Raw genomic sequence first — 18,877 nt, 5'->3', positions numbered from 1 at the left:
TTCATAAGTTTCAGAATAGTAAGGTCAAAACACAAGCAAAAAATTAAAATAAGTTAAACTTTCCAAAAAACAAGAACTCATGAAAACAAGCGGAATGGATATTGATAACATGAATATTCATTTTTTTAGTGGATAATATTCATATTTGATCCATTTTTAAAAATTCAATTACCCAATCCATGTCTAATGGGTCGAATTGGAAGATTACTTGTCTTTCTTAAGCATTTTGCCAATCCTAGGACTAATTAGTCATATAAATAACATCCATCCCTTATTGATGAACCGTATTTGAGTCCAGAGTTTAAGTTTATGATTGAAATTATTTATTACAATATTTCTACTACTATAAGATCGTGTAATTATAACTAAATAGTATATATAAAAAAGATTAAATTTATTAGAACTTTCCAAATGTAAGAAATGTGTCGGAACAAATTTTGTTTAAAAGAAAAAGTGTCATGGACAAATTAAAGGGATAATACTCTCATCTTGAGAATCTGAAAATTTAATGAAGGACTAGCACATCTTTTTTATGAGCAGTATAATTTTCCTTTACATTATAGGTCCCTTTCATCAGTTGTATCAGTTTTTTTAAAATTTATTTTCATGATTATAAATAAGACAACATTTACGTATAAACTTTCTTTTAATAACCTGATAGTATAACAATTCATTTCAAGCGAAATAGATTAAAGTATGTAAAAGAATACCTAATTTAGGGGTGTAAGAACTCTCTGTTGCATGCGTGTTTACCTGAACGATCAAATACCACAAGCATACGTTAGTAACAAGCTCCATGCAAAAGAAAATAAATTCAAACATCATCACTAAATATCTTATAAGTAATAAGATTTTTCTGAAAATTCGTCGTTGAATAGGATTAATGATCAAATTTTTATTATTTGGCGACATAAATTGTCCAGTTTTTTGTATCATAAAAGAATACTATTTAATTTCAGCACTCAGAAGCTAGAATTAATACCACTTGGTTGTCAGCTTCGACAAGATGAACAAGAAGTAGAGAAATAAAAACCATAGCAACAAGAAGCAATTTGGAGATGGCCATGTCTATAAGAGCTCTCTAGAAATCCTTACTAGCTGAATAATATTGTTTGCACTGTATTTGAAACTTAATACCATTCATATATATATAGAGACTGAAAAGAAGAGAAATTTAAATTAAAGTGAGCAACAGCTGTGAACAACTAGATAAATTAATAATAAAAACTCTTGTTCCTTTCCTTGACGTCGATAATAATAATCTAAATATATACTCATTGGCGGAGATAAGGAAAGGATATGTTTAACCAAAGAAAGGAAAAGGGAAAGGATATATATTTCCCGTGATCTTAATTAAGAGAAAAGCACCTATATATTCTTTAATAATTCCTTCCATGCTCTCGAAGGTTCCAATTGTTACAAATAAGTAATCTCAAGATCAACTTTATCATCATTAAAAGACTAATGTTTACCTAACTTTCTTTTAAAAAATTACTAATAATTTATCGGCTGCTTTAATTTGTTCCACAATTTCATTACTCCATCCGTTTTAATTTATGTGAACCTATTTGATTAGATATGGAGTTTAAGAAAGAAGAGAAGGTTTTTAAACTTATGGTGTTAAATGAGTCATATATATTTTGTGTGGCTATAAATCATTGCATAAAGATAAATTATTTTCAAATATAAAAAGAAGTCATTTTTTTGGCAGTTCATTAAGAAATAGGTTAAAAATAAACGGAGGGAGTATTATTTTTTACCAACTAGGGCCCACCGTACGGTCTACAACTTATTAAACTTTTGTTTCTCACACTTAATAATTCCACAACTTAGTATAAAGGAGTCCCCTGCTAGATTAGAGGGTGTTTGGATTGACTTATTTTAAATGCTTATTGACTTTTAAGTTTTTTTTTTTTTTTTTTGAGGTGTTAGGAAAAAATAAAAAATGTTTTTAAACATTTATTTTTAGGTCAAAAAAGTATAAAAATATGCCGAAAGTCAAAAATTAGCTATTCCCAATTTATGACTTTTAGCTTTTAAGTTATTTTTCAAAAACCAATCCAAACACCCTCTAATATAACAAGTCCTCTAGGTTCCAGGCATAGTCATTCGATCATGTGTTTTGCTAAGTTGTCTTAATTTTAATAAGGAGTTAACTTTCTCTTTGTTAGGTGATGGGTATAGGTTAGGTGCTATATTTAGTGATGGGTAGGTTAGGTGCTATATTCTTTCCTTTATGTCTTTACATTTTAGATATAAATTTTGGTGGTAGCTAGGTTTCCACCTAAACCTTATTCCAAAACATTTTCTTTGGCCAGGGCAAGAGTTCCGACAAATTTATCCTTAAGTATTATTTTGGGTTTTATATTATATATGTTGATAGTACATATAAAAAAAAATTAGACTATATTATTGTAATTTATTTGGATATAATAGGTTGTTCTATTTTTCAAATTATCGTATCGGCTTGTGTAAATAAATATCTATTGTTTAATAACCTAATGAGTAAAATTTTATATTTGTCGTAACACACAATTAAACTTTTTTTTAATTGCGTGAGAGCGTTTCAACGCTGTAAAACGGAAGTATGAAATGCATACATGTATTTGAAGCGACAAACAAGATATATTGTCACAATGTACAAGTCTAAAACTTCTAATACGATAACTAGTTAATTAGACAGATTAGAGTGAAACGTACATCTGAATTGAGGAATTTAACGGGGAAGAAACTGATTTTTTTTATTATTATAGAAAAATACTGATTAGATCAAGTTTAACATGACAAATGAGTTATGAGTATGGAATACTATGGGTGGTCCTAAAGCTATGGACAAATGAGCATAATCTTGCAAGCGAAACGTGAAGGACATTACATTTTAATTTTTCCTGTATAGAACATATACAGGTTAGTTAAATGTTATGGTGTTTAAGAAGTGTTTATGCTTCGATCTTAATTAAAAGAACTTTTAAAGACTATAAAGGGGTGTGTTAGAGTGATTAGTAACCTTCATTAATTTTAACTAAAGGTTTAGTTTTCAGAGTAATTAAAATTCTTTTTACTTGGAAGTGCCTTACGTGTTAGTGAACTTGCTCGTCTTGAATCTAACATAATCAGGACATTAAATTTCGAATATCACATGCCTAAGATAAGAATTACCCTATATTGCGATTTTTCCTCATAGTTTGTCGTTCTATGAAATCTTAGCAATCTGTAGCAAGCAGAGGTTATAAAAAACCCTCTGATTGCCATTGTGGACAGCTTATGTGTAGGTGGAGTGACGATTTGAACGTTATGGATTTCAAATACGAAGATAGTGATATTAAGTGTTAATCATTGAATTTAAATTTACTTTTCTATACATATTTAATAAAATTTGTAAAATATTAATTTAGAACTAAAGTAATCGAGTTTAATCAAATCGTACGTGGATTTCTAGCTCTGCCCTACTAGACTAGCTAGCTTGTAAAAGGAGGTCGATGTGAATCAACAGGGGCAAATGGGGGCAAAAGACAAAGGCCGCAGTAAAAAGGGTTTACCCAATGTTCAAAGTATTTTAAGGATGCCAGCACAAATAGATTCTTTTTCTTTCATTTTTTTTTTTTTTCTCATTTCATAATCTATTAACTTTAATCAGCTTCTCCTGTCGCCCAGGTTTTCCTTTTTTAAAAAATTAAAAACAAATTTTCCAAAAATTTTTTTTTTAAAAAAAAACCCCCCCCAAAAAAAAAAATTTGGGGAAAAAGGGGTTTTTTTTTTTTTTTTTGGGCCCCCCCTTTTTTTTTGGGGTTTTTAAAAGGGGGGGGGGGAAAAAAAATTTAAAAAAAAATTTTTTTTTTTTTAAAAAACCTTTTTTTTTTTTTTTTAAAAAAATTTTAAAAACTTTTTAAAAACCCCCAAATTTTTAAAAAAGGGGTTTTTTTTTTTTCTAATTTAAATTTTTTAAAAAGAAATTTTTTCCCAAAAAAAAAAAAATTTTTGGTTTTTCCCCCCCCAAAATTTACCCAAAAAAAAAATTTTGGGAAAAAAAACCCCAAATTTTTTTGGAAAAAATGAAATTTTTTAAAAAAAAATTTTTAAAATTTTTTTTTTAAAAAAAAAGGGGGGGAAAAAAATTTTTTTAAAAATTTTGGGTTTAAAAAAAAAAATTTTTTTTTTGGTTAAGGGGGGGTTTTTTTTTTTTTTTTTGGGGGGTTTTTTTAAAATTTTTTTTTTAAAAAAATTTTTTTTTGGCCACCACGTGGCTTGGCCACTAAACGTGGAGCCTTTTCTGGATTGACTTTGCCACCAATCTGATTGTTTCCTTCATAAATAGAAGGCTTATTTATAGATTTGAAGAGAGCTAAAAAAAGAGAGGAAGTAATACAACCTTACCTCTCTTTATTATTTCTTCCGCGTACTTACTTTATAGTTTTTATTTTATAACACATGAAAAGTTGTGTCTTGATTTAAGATAGAGCTTCGTCGTCCAACTCCCAACAAACATCCCAAAGAAAAATATGGGAACTTGAACTTTAGATTTCATCATCTCATTTGTCTTATAGTTTTGAACCGGCCCACTCCGTTCTAACGATTTGGAGATAGAGCCGGAGCTAGAGGTACAAGGGGTTCATCCGAACTTCATTCATCAGAAAATTATATTTTACATATAAGATTGCACATATTTTTTTTATGTGTATATAAAATGTTGAATCATTTTAACTTCTTCATATATTTATATTTTAAATTCATTTAGTGAAAATCTTGACTCCGTTATTGAGTTGAAAGTAACAACTAGGCTAGCAATATCATCACAACAATCAAAACTTTCGTCGTCAACCTTCGATCCAAGTTCCTTTGCTAATATATATATATATATACATACATACACGTACTTCTCTCCGACTTACGAAAGATACCGCATATGAACATGATTTTGTTTAGTTAATAATGAAATGAAGCATGTTTCTAATATTGTGTCACAAGTATTATTTGATTATTATTTAAAGAACTTTAGCTTTATTGGTAGTCCTAAAATGATAAATGTTTAATTGATGAGCAACTAACTATTTTGCTAAGATGAAACTTTTGTATTTTACAGATGTACGTGTGTGCAAAGGGAGATTAATATTCTCCGGTGTAATGGCGCTTGATGCTCGTGGTTTGATAACTTCATGCTTTTGGTTTTCCAATTAACTGCAGTGGCATTATCAGATCATGACTGTAAACGATGGAGGAATATTTATACCCTAGGATATTGCAAAGGAATCAAGAATTATAATTCGTCAAGTCAACACTTTTGTCACCTCAACCGACCGGGATGATGCTATTAACAACATCGGGAAGCACCTTTATGAATCAATAGACATCAAGTTCCTTTTAATAATCTTTCGTCAATTATTTCAACAAGTATTATAAACAACTAATTAGATCATGATCATCATTATAAACTAAAGTCAATGGAGTCTAATATAAATGTATCGTCATAAAACGTGGCAAACGCCCCAACAAGTCATACGAGACTTCGACAATCACCGACAATTTCGACAAATATCTAGCGGAGCTTCTACGATAAATAAATGAATAGACTAACTTCGGACGGCCCGAAAGCTGAAAGCAACAAATCAGTTCTTCCAGGGGTGTCCCACGAACAAGCATGGGCTCACCAATAAGTCCGGAAGCAGCAAGTTCTCCTACTTCGCACGCATATCATAAACCTCGCTCTTCTTCATATTTAACATACCATCAAAAACAACAATGGTAATGCCTGGTACCGTGTAGTCGAGAGCGTCTAAGGGGCAATAGTTAATAGCAAAATATATAAATAAGTATAATTGAAAACTCGTATCGAGAAACAATTCAAAACAAATAATAACACCTCATGAATATCTAGTATAAGTTAATGATTAAGAAATAATCACTTTTGAATCCGTAAGTCGTTCTCGATACCTTATGTTCTTCAAAAAAACGAAATTAAAAATAGAGTAATCTAGTAACCTTAGTAAAATCGCCAGTAAAAGCCAATACCATAGAGTTTTATCAATTTCAACTTATTGTACCATTTATCACGTTAAGTCTTTTCACTCATGAACTCAAGTTCATCAACAAGCCACTCACAGGCAACCAACGGATCAACACATGCCAACTCATAGGCGAACAATCATTCGATACACCGGGGCTATTATCCAGCGGAGGGTAATCGTCATCTGGACTAGCATAATAATAGATACACCGGGCTACATGCCTCGGAGGTCAATTATCCTCTGGATTAACACGGCTACAGATACACCGGGCTATTTTTCCATGGAGGCAAATCGTCCTCTAGACTCAGCACAACAATAGATACACCGAGGCTATATTCTCACTGAGGCTAATCGTCCCTCCGGACTAAAGACAACAATGGGACAGCTAATCGGGCTACGCTCCAGGGATGTCAATCGGTCCTCCTGGACTCCGACACAACAATGCTCAAAAGTAATACGTTAGATCAATAATGCGCTAATCGTCCTCTCGGACTAGCACACCATGCCCACAGCCCAAACACTAACAAATACAAGTCATGGCATATTAACCAAATCATCAATCATGGCTTATACGCGAATTCACTTCTCAAGTCATCTTCTCACAATAGAGGTATTTCAAGTCACAATAAATTCAGAAATTTATGTCCAAATCATTCATTCAAGTTCAAGAAACCCATTCAAGTAAAACATGTTTAAAGTTCCAACCTTTAGAGAAAATAATAAGTTTAATCATCCATATTAGGGCAAAACATGTTAATCACGATAGTATAGTTTGTATAAGGTTTGATGCGAGCTGACCCTACACGCGCATGACCTTGTTCAAATATAACCTTTAATTCAAAAATAAGTTCAACAAACATCAACCACCAAACTAGGGTTTCAACGTGTACGAACAATCGAGAGGATTCTCAAAACCAATCAAGCTTTCAAAAACATTCTTAAAAGTAGACATGTTTCAAATGAAGGTTTCAAAGCATATTTACATATATCAAAACATTTCAAACTCTATACATACTTCAAAAGAGGATTTTTTGAAATCCAGACATACTTTAAAAGGGAATTTCAAAACATAGACATGCTTCAGAGAAGATTTTGAAAATAGACATACCTCAATTCCCGTTAAAAGCTAGCAAACATAATTCTTCTGAGTTCAACAATCGTTCTATAATGGTTGTTAATAACAAAGTTTAGAACTTTAGCCAACTCTAGGGATTTCTACCCTTAGTTGAAAATTAGGGCATTTTATAAGTCTAAAAACTTGTTCTTGACCACTTATGAATCATTCGTAGATTCTAATCTTGTAATATACTCTATACTAGCTTAACAATATCAAAGTTTATACCTTTTAGAGAAATCCCACACGCCCCCTTCTTCGCCTTCCTTGAGTTTTCAAGAATCTAGGATTTGGAAGGATATACCGTTGTCATATAAGATTGAATTTGGGTGAAGAATTGATATAGATGGATTAGGAACTCACCTTAGGGTTTGAGAGAGGTCTCGGGGTTCTTTTCCTACAAAAAGTAAGGTCTAAAACGAGGCGGGGAAAAGTTATAACGAAGTTATTCTTTAAAGAGTTGTTCTCGTGCATGGCCATACAACTGGAGGCCCAACCGCGCCGCTGATCGCGCAGCAAATGCAATAACACTATCCCGAGTGCGCGTATGCGCACCTGAAACCTGTTAGCGCAGACTGTGTAGTGTCCAAGAAACGGACATAACTCTTAGCACAAGCTCCTATTGAGCTCCAACATACATAGTTGGAAAGGTATTTCAAAGACCTACAACTTTTATCTTTTGAGTTTTCTCAGATTCTTAACATAATTACCCGAAAACTCAGCATAAGTGAGGACTACCTCAGACTTAGACGAATTTAAGAACTCTTACGAATTACACTACAACATGGTGTATCTATAGCTACAAAATACATTGTAGCTAATTATGAAAATTTTCGTGGCTAAACACTTTAGCCACAACTTTTTGTTCCGTAGCATCCGTAGCAAAATGTAGCGTAGCTAAAAGTTAGCTACAAACTTTACATGGTCCGTGGCTAAGAACTAGTACTTATTGCTACAAATTTTTTGTGTTGTAGCTGTAATAATAAAAAACTTTTGCCACGAAAAATATACTTATAGCAAGTGATTTTATTCTTTTGCCACGACAAGTAAAATTTGTATCTATCTTCATATTGTAGCCACGGGGTATTGTATTGTAGCAAAATTTAATTTGTTTGCCACGCAAACTCAAATTTTGTGGCTATTTTTATAGTCTAGTCTCATGGCAATAGTACTCATATTTAGCTACCAATAAAAAAAATTCATAACTATGATTTGAAGTATTTGCCAAAAACATTTTTATATTGTAGCTAAAACTCTATACCTTTAGCCATGAAATATATAGAATTATAGCTAAATTGTTTCTTCATTTGTGACAGAAAGTGAAAATTTATAGGGAATTTATATATAATTAGTTGCACATTCAACAATTCAATTACTACAAATTATAGAATTTTCCAGAAGCATTGTCAAGAATACCTAATTTTTATAATATAGCTAGGAATTCAGTCTTTAGATTCCAAAACACGTTCCAAGTTACAGATAATTGAATTTTTTTCAATTTCAAAATAGTCCTAATACACAATTATTCTATGACATCATCTTGCTTGAGTCCAAAGCTGCATAGTCTTCCTCTTTCTCTCCTTCTACGATCTTCAACTGCGCCTTAGCTTGATCAACACCTGTCTTAGTTTGTCACTTATATGCTTTAATTCCACAAAGGTATTGCTAATAATGGTAAAGTACTTTAACACTAAGAAGTAGAAACAACTAATTTTCTGTGAGTGTACATAGAATTTCAAGCCAAAATAAAAAAGTCTTAGATAATTCTATTGCTAAAATTTTTAACAGATTAAATAGAGCAAATGCAAAGCAACAAAGTAAGTAAACAAACCTGTAGACTTTTTAAACTTCTTAAAAGGATCTTCTCTCCAATAGTGTAATGTCGCTTTGTTGTTGCAATCGACAAACTATGGCTCCTTCCAACATTATTACAACTTTAAAATCTTCAAAATTCCACCAATACTAATAAAAAAATAAGACATGATATTAATAAAATTGTTGGAATAAGGATTGAACTCAAAAAACTAAGTCCAATAGGTGTGTATATATATATATATATTGAACATACCTTGAATATAAAAGCGATGGGTTCTCTCTAGCTTTTTTTGTATCTTTTTTGTTGTTCTATAAATTCTCACGAGTTTGTGATCTAAGGCTTCGATTTATTTGCTTTTGAGTTAGTGGAAAACAAGAAACTAATTGTTGAAGATGGGTACGGGAAAGTGGGGAACTGGTGAAGGGTGCGGCTGGAGGAGGATTTAGGTTTAAGAGATTATCTCTTCGTCCAATTGGCCTTTAATTTGGGTTTTCTTTACCTATTATTATTTGTATATTTTTTTTGCTTTCTTTGACTTCCTTATATACAAGACATTTAACGGACGTACTATAAAACAAAAAGAAAATTAGAAAATTACCTACTGCAAAATAATAGATAATAAATATGTACTTCACTTTAAGTAAATGGAAAAAGTCAAGTATTTATGGAATAAATATTATTCTAAATTATGTATTCCTTTAAGACTATTATATAATCAGGTATTCAAATTTAATTAAATATTATAACAAGTTTATCTAAATTGTATTTGAAACTTACAAACGATACTTTAATTAATATGAATTATGATATACTAGTTAGTTTTCTTATACACTAATATAAATATATACTAACCATATTAAATTATTATTTTTTAAATATTTTAATAATATCAATAAAACCGTTATAAAACTCAAATTTTCTTTTTTTTAGATTTAATTTATGAAAATTAATAAGATAGTAAATGACCATTACAATGTAATTGGTAAAAGACTATAGTATAATTAGTCTTCCTATGGACAATAAGATAATTAGTATAATTAGTCTTCCTATGACATAAATATTATTCTAAAATAAGAATTCCTTTATAGCTTTTTCCGTCCTCTATGATATTGTTGATTTTGTTATATATTGCCTTATTTTAATTTTATTAAATTCTTAATTTATAGTGTTTAGTGAAATTTATGATAATTAGTCTTAAAGTAACATTAGATCATAGCATGAATAACTTTTATACTGATTTAAAACGAATATAATTACCGATCATTGTAGATAATTAAATACATGCACGTAGTTGTGTAAGTCATATAATTACAATTTTATCTAAATTATATTTGAAAAACTTACTAACAATACTTTATTCAATATGAATTATGATATACTGGTTAGTTTTCTTATACACTCATATATTAACCATATTAAATTATTTACTTTAATTTTTGTAAGTAAAATTGTAATAATATTGAAAAAGTGTTATAAACTATCAAATAATAGTCACAAGAAATACAAGAGTACTCATTATACAATCATATTAAATTTTCATCTGTTAAATTCAGTGTATAATTTAATTTATAATTAATAAGATAATGCATGCCCATTCCAATGTAATTGGTAATAATTGGACCATACAACTAATACTTACTTATTAATATATGAGACTTATAATATAATTAGCTTTACTATGTTAGATATCAACCATAGAAATCTATAATATGAATTCCATTGTAACTTTTTTCGTCCTCTATGATATGTTGATTTTGTTATATACTCCCCTATTTTAGTTTTATTAAATTATTAATTTATAGTGTTTAGTTGAATTTATGATAATTATTAAAATAGCATTAGATCATAGCTTGAATTACTTTTATACTAATTTAAAATGAATATGATTGCCGGTCAATGTAGATAAATACATGCACATAGTTGTTTAAGTCTGTTTTAAAGTCAGATATTACAGTTTAATTAAATATAATTACAAGTTTATCTAAATCTTATTTGAAACTTACAGACAATAGTCTATTTATTAAGAGTTAATGATAAATTGTTTAGTTTTCTTATACACTCATATATTAACCATATTAAATTATTTACTTTAATTTTTAGAAATAAATATTTATAATATTGAAAAGGTGTTATAAACTATCACATAATAGTCACAATATTAAATTTTCATTTGTTAGACGTCGGTGTATAATTTATCTTATGATAATTAATAAAATAGTGCATGCCCATTGCAATGTAATTGGTAAAAGATTATTGTTATTAATTGGATATAATTTATTGTTTTTCAAAATTATAATTGAAACTTACAACTAATACTAATTTAAAATTGTATTCTTAGATATAAGAAATTACTATAAATACTTATTAAAAATAATTACGGACCATATACATAATTCTCTGGAACTATCAAGTCTTCAATATGAAAACCTTTTTTCTACAATAAGTGATTAACATAAGGAATTACTCTAAGCTCCTATTTGAAAATAATAAAATAGAAGACATAAATATTTCAATAATCTTCAATAAAAATTTAATTTACATATAAAATTATATTCAAAATGACAAGTTGAAATAAAATAAATTATGAGGTTGAAGTAAATTTTGAGGTTACAAGCATATATACAAATGATCTATTATTGAAGATTACTTTTTCATTTTTTTTTATGTGAATGTTAATTGATTCTCTAATTTTCTACCTTTAAGGAAAATTCTAAACTATATTTAATTTTTTTTTCAAACTTAAATTGGTCGACCAAATCTCATCATGATTTTTGTAATCGATGCATGATTTTTTTTTTTTTTTTTGTAGTTACGACATTGAGGTTAAAATACTGCTATCTCAATGGTAACCTCATGTGTATATCAAAAAAAATTATGGTTAGTTATGGAAGCTTATTGTCGTCGCTCTAAATTATAATTATTCATTTTGTCATGACAAATAAGTGTAATTATTAAACAAACTATTTTTCACTTTTATCTTAAATATAACTTGAAGGAAAAAAAAATTCATTTAGCCACAGGATTTTATTTTTTAAAATATTTTAATGTGGCTAAAAGATATTGCTATAATAAAAAGAATGATTAGCTACGAAAATTTAGCACAACAATGAACCTGTGGCTATATATTTTGCATGACAAATTATTGTAGCTGTTAGTAGACTATTGTCATGGATGTTAGTACTCGAAGCATATCTATATATATATTTAGCAACAATATTTCATATAAAATAACTTTTTGTGGCTAAAAGGTTACTATTGCTACGCTAAATTTCACTTGTGGCAAAAACAAATGATTAGCTACGAAATTTAGTCATTGCAAAAGGGTTGTAGCTATATCATTTAGCTATTGCCACAATTGTCTATAAGTTGAAGCTAAAATATTTATTTAGCTACAAAATTTAGTCTAAAAAAACTTATTGTGGCTAAAAGGTTAATATTGCTACACTAACTTCTATCACGTGGCAAAAACTTATGATCAGCTACAAAATTTTGTTGTAGCAATAAAATTGTAGCTATTTAGGTAATTATTGCCACGATTATTAGCAATCATAGCAAAAATGAGGAATTAGCTTTGTCAATTTAATTTTCGTAGCTAAGAAATTTACTAATTTGTAGATAGCCATGGAATTCAAAATTTTGTGGCTATTACTAGGTATTAGTCACGATTTTTGAATTCCTAGCTAAGATTTCGTAGCTATATATATGCATTATGTTGTAGTGGAACTTCACTATTCGGTTTGAAAACGACTACCTTCCACCCGAATTCATCCTGAAAGGATTCATATAGCTAAAATGTCATTTTAATACCACTTTACACAATCACACCTAACCCGAATTTACGAAATGTTACAATCTTGAACTGTGAAAAACATATATGAAGATATATGTCAGCTATGGGACATTCTAGATGTAATTTGTTTCTCTTTTGTTAGAAGGAACAAGAATAGACATAGTTATTATCTAGCTAGTTTCTTGAAGACTTTAGGTAAATAAAGTTTCTTAGGATGAACAATATTTTACTTGGCTTATACATAAATTCATGACTCTTTTATATTGTTATTGAATAAACTAGTTTAAAGTGGACGGGCGTCGCACGTTTTCATCACGTCAATCAATAAAATATGTGTATAAAAAGCACCTGTTTGACTGTGGGTACTTCAATACATAGTAAAATATATATTTTTTAATTATTAATTTAGCACCGTCTAATATATTTCATGCAATTTAGATATCTTAATATGTAGAATAGTGAAAAAAATGACAGCGTAATGTGTATTTGTGTTATATGCACAATAATCAAATTAATAACATTAATTCATGAACAAAGAAGCTTAAATTTTAATCTTTTGGAGAAAGTATTATATCTTTCCCGTTCGAACAACGGAAAAGAAGTTCAATTGAAGAAAGATATATTTCTTAAAACGTGCTCTATTTGTCTCTTTTTTTTCCTTTTTTTTTTTTTTCTTTTCTTGAGTTGATTCTTGTTATCTATTTTTCCTTTGATATTATATGTTTGTTGCTAATGTGGTGATAGACTTTGTTCGTTCTAACTCCAGCATATAGAATTCCCATTTTTTTCATTCAAAGTTCATCAAAATTACAGTTATAATGGCCTGATCTTTTCAAGTTTTTAGAAATTAGCCTAGATTACATTAGCGGACCTACGCACAGACAACAATAACATCGGCTTTACGACGTCAGAATCGAATCTTTCTGTTGGCTTTCCCAAGTCATTCGTGAATAATAATTCAAGGGTGTGAAGAGAGTACTTCTAGATGCTTCGCCTGCTTCTTATTATGTCGGCTATATTTGCGTGGCGAAAATGAACGAAAAACGAGATGAACGTGCTATTTTCAAATCAATTGGTAGATAGCTTGATATGTTCTGATAGATGAAAAGGGATAGAGAAGGAATCTATCAAGAATAAAGGAAATCTACTATTTCTATCTATTGATGAGACAAGTATCTATTTTGATCCATCGAAAAGAAATCGATACGTATCCGATAGAGTCTATATCGTACGTAGAGCGTCAAGCACTTTTATGCCGCCCGTTCTTCTTATCCATCAATCCAATGCATGGGCTCATCTCATGGAGGGAACCAAAATGTAATTGTCTTGTTCGCCCCCGACGAACTATTAACTTTTTGAACAAAATATGTATATTAAATTTTGTATTTTTTTTTGTAAATTAGGGAACTCGGGTTCTTGCTATCCTTTGAATGCGCTCGGGTAAACCGCCTCTAGTGCAATAGCTTCGCAAAACAATGCGGGGAGAAGTAAATACGTACTAGGTAAGCTCCGTCATGGCTCAGCACCGATTGAGAAGGTTGTTGGTAAGGGGGGTAATTTGAATATACCTATGCATAAAGAAAGAAAGTCCGTTAGACCCCGTATTTTTATACACAGTTATTCGTAAGTAAATCAACATAAATCCAATGACAAGATTATTGTCAGATATGAGACAAGGATTTTTTAATCCACCGATTTTAGTAAGTGCACAACTTGCTTGGTAATTTTATTTGGTATGGAAATATTAATGGAAATTTGAGATTAATTTTACCATGATTAGATTATTAAGTCATTAGTGGGATCAAGTGGGCCCACAACACATGGCCGAATTTGATTGGTGGTTGAATAAAAAGTTGACACATGTCCACTTTGTAAAGATGATATATAAGCATAAGTGGATGACTAAGTCATCACTTATACCACAAATTAATCTTGCAAGTTAGGTCTTAGTGAGAGAAGCTCTCAACTTAAAGAGAGAGAAGTTAGAGAAGCCCTTTGTTCCCAAGCAAGGCCACTGCTCACGCCCTTGTTCACTGACAGCCCATTTTTTGCCCCCTTCTACACAATTAATTGGAGAGATTTGAAGATCAAGAGGAGGAAGAATATGGAGGTCATGGCTTTCTTGAAGATTACATGGTGAAAGTGGGAGAGCTTGTCTCTAAGGTATGATTTAATTCTTTTTACATGTTTTGGAGGTAGTTTAGACTTGTATAGCTTGGTAGATGTGTGTTAAATACAAAGGTGTCAGCGTATGTTGATGTTGAATTATAATTGAGCGCCAGTAAGGGGGTGTTTTCGAGTAAGAATGATGAATTGATTTTAGTAGCATTATGGAGTGAATTAAATGGTTAAATTTAAAGTTGTGTTGTTTTATGGACATGTTGTTATCCTTGTCGAATTGAAAGGATTGGGGTATGATTATGTTCATATGATTATTGTTGTTGTTATCATGGACATCGATGAGAATGAAGAATTTAATGGTTAGAGTTGGAGTTAAATTTATGTGGGTTGTCAGTAGTGGATTATAATGATAATAATGTGATTTACTTGGATAGATGATGTAGTTGTGGTGTAGCTGTAGTATTTCATTAAATTCTGCTGAAAAGATTGCATTGAATAAGGTATAAAAGTGTATATGCATTTTGCTTGGTGTATTGTAAGTGTTCGTTAGAATTTCGGTATGTTGTATTATAGTTGGGGAAATTTTGTTTTGATATGTTGTTGTTCTTGTTGAAATAAAAGAATTGAAGATAATGGTTGTGTCCATATGTTATTGTTGGTAATCTTCGTGTCAACAGGAGAACAATTGAAAATTCGGATAGAGAGAGCGAATATATAAGGGAAATGTCGTCGAAATTTCGTAGACAAGTGCTAGTTGGGATTTAAAATTCTAAGTACTAGTAGCTAATTTATGGGTAATTGATAATATTATCAGAGATATTGGAGAGACCGAGACTTGATTCGGAAATTGATTAGCGAGCGATCGAGGTATGTAAAGCCTATCGTTCCTTCTTTTTGACATGATCCGTTTTGGGAGAAACAAAATGTATATATGTATGCGTATAAAAAAAAAAGGATCCTATTCTTTGGAGCCACTAGGATGGCTAACATCTTTGACCTCCACAAGCTATTCCATATGGTACAAAGTACATATTTTATGATGTTCAAATATTCTATTTATTATGTTCTAGATGTTGTTCGAAGAAAACGAGAAGACTAAAGCCTTTGATAATATTTCGATATGAAAAATATGGTCTTAAAGTCCCCATTTGATTTGATCCATAATGTTATCCGCAAGTTTATTAGTATGAATATGTGATCCACAATGATGTCCGAAAAATATTTGATATGGCCAAAGTTTGGATATGTATATTTTTGGATATGCGCGTATGATTCTAAAGCTCCCCTTTGAAGTACCCATAATGTTATTTGAAATCTTCTCAATATAAATGGTACTCGAATTTCTAAATACGACTTATGAAATATTTTGTAAGATTCCGTATTTCGAAAGTTTGTGACTCTCTTATACTAATTCCAATTGACTGAATTTTATTTTTTCGAGCCTCGTATGTACTTGCAAAAATATTTGGCTATTGAGTTTGAAAGAAATTTATTTATTTATTTATTTATTTATTTATATGCATATGGTTTCCGCTTTACTCGCTCGTGCCCACTACTATGATATCGTTCACGGCCTTCCGGAGGGCTTCGTTGTCGTGCGCATTATGATATACTCCGGTGTTTATCTTTGTGTTCATGGTTCACCGAGTCCCTCGCTCGAGGGCCGGTTCCCACTCATATTTGGTGTGATGTTATGTATGGCGATGTACGTGCCGTGTATGATATGTGATCGAGATTCGGAGATTTGAAACTTTACGGTGTTAAGTGTCATATGGCGCCGTATCGCCCGGGCTGGCGACCATATTTCCCTGTGTTCTATGCATGATTTATATTTTGAAGTAACGTTTTGATATTTTGGAAATGCATTTACTTTCTCGTACTCTATTTCGATTTGATCTCGTATTTGTATATTACATTTTCTCGCTTTGCATACTCGGTACATGTTCGTACGACCCCCTTTCTTCGGGGGCCGCGTTTCATGCCGCAGTGTACGACGCATAGTTTGGTGATCCACCGTTTAGACACCCTCTTTACGCTAATCGAGTGCTCCTCTCATTCGGAAAGCTTATATTTTTTGGTATATATATTCGTCCGTTGCATTGTATATATTTGTTCATGGGTATGGCGGGGCCTCAAGCTATATGATTCGCTTGTCCGTTTGTGAGTGTCCGTGGACATGTTTTGTGGGTTGTGCCTACTTAAAGCTGTGTGTTGTATATGTTGTGTTTGGGCGATTCCATTCGCCGCGGTAGCCTGCGTCGGCCCGCATATGTATATATGTTGTTCGTTAGCCCCGTGTGGCCTTCGTTGGTATTTTCTCGTGGCGTGTGGTTATTTTGGATAGTCAAGTAAAACAAAGGAAACTCGCTAAAATTTTTCCGGAAATTATATAAATTTGGAACACGACACACGTAAACCTCGTTATATACTTGGATGCGTTTGATATACCTTGTGATAGCGTTGATAGTGTGTTTGAGTGCCTGTGTCAAGCACTAGTCGACCTACGGTGTTGGGTCGTGACAAGTATTAATCATAAAAATGTAAATTCCCCATTGAATTTTAATTTTAAATAACAAATATACTCCTTCCGTCCCAAAATAAGTGTCACTTTAGCTCATTTCACGTCCATTAAAAAATTAATAAATATCATGTATAGTGTACTAAATTACTCCTATTTAACTATTAAATATTTCCTAAGAATTGAGAACTATTACGAAGAAATAATTCTTCAATATAAGGGTATAGTTGAATAAAATATTAATTTTTGTTTTGAATTCTTAAAGTCTTCGTTAATGCAGGAATAATTTTTCTCAAAAACGATATTTATTTTGGGAAGGGATAGAGTATATAAAGAATAATTTTAAAATCCCAACTCATCCAATCACCATAGTTTCAACACATTTACCTAATTAATTTTTACCCATCTTAATTACTGTATTATAAGTGTATACGAATCCTTAAAAAACTCTTCCTCTTTGTCTCCCGCCTCCCTAGTCCGAACACGCATAGGAGAAGGAAAAGGAAAAAAAACACGCACCATATGGAATGTTATAGACTTATAGTAACTTAATTTCGTTTTAAAATAAATAGAATGTTATAGCTTAATCAACCCTATTTATTTGCTTCAATTTCTCTAGTATCAAAAAGAGTTCTTTCATAATTTCCATTCAATTCGTCTACAACAAAGAAAAAAACATGACAGCAGAAAGAATCATACAATCTGCTTCATTCAATGAAACTGAAATTGAAGTCGCTGATATTTTTTTCAGTTTAAAGGACTTAATTCAAGAATCAGAACTAGGTCACGTGTTACGCCAATTATAAGGGTTGTAAAAAAAAAAGACCCGATATAAAATTTAGGCCAAAATTCCCATTTCATCAGAGGATAGGATAATGTTGATGTTGAACCAAAATTGGTTGAATTAAAATCAGGGGGAATAAGTCCTGATACTCCTCTTGAGTTTTCACCTAGTGAAGTTGATGACAAGGACAACAAACATTCTTAAAAAAAGCAGTAAAGAAAAGGGACAAAAAAATTTGTGAAATTTATTTCCTTTGTTTTTCTCTGTTTGAATTTTAGCACTTTTTCAATTCTTTTTTATCTGAATTTTTTTTTTATATGTATACTAAATCTCGTCAATTTTTATGTGTCTAAATTGTCGTTTTTGGGGGGTGGATAAGGGCGTAAGGGGTTCACAATTTTGGAGGAAAAAATTGTTTTCTTCTTTCCCCGCTTAAGTTAATATTTATCGATGAATGGATCACATAAATACTTTTAAAAATTATATGGTTTTTTAATATAAATAAAAATATTTTCAAATTACTTTTAAATTGAATCATATATATAAATAGGTGGGCCGTGTTTTAAAGATGTTTCTTTTATATTTTAATCTTTTTTAAAAATTTGAATTTTTTTGGATTGGAAGGGACATCAATTGTAAAAATTTTTTATATTTGATTTTTTTTTCTTTTTTAGATTTTGGTGTTGATTTTTCTCTAAATTTCCCATTGCAAAAAGAAGAAATTGCAGAAAG

This window comes from Lycium ferocissimum, chromosome 12 (genome assembly GCF_029784015.1).
Source record: "Lycium ferocissimum isolate CSIRO_LF1 chromosome 12, AGI_CSIRO_Lferr_CH_V1, whole genome shotgun sequence".
Lineage (NCBI taxonomy): Eukaryota > Viridiplantae > Streptophyta > Magnoliopsida > Solanales > Solanaceae > Lycium > Lycium ferocissimum.
The sequence above is the reverse complement of the archived record's forward strand: the minus strand, read 5'-3'. Positions refer to the sequence as shown.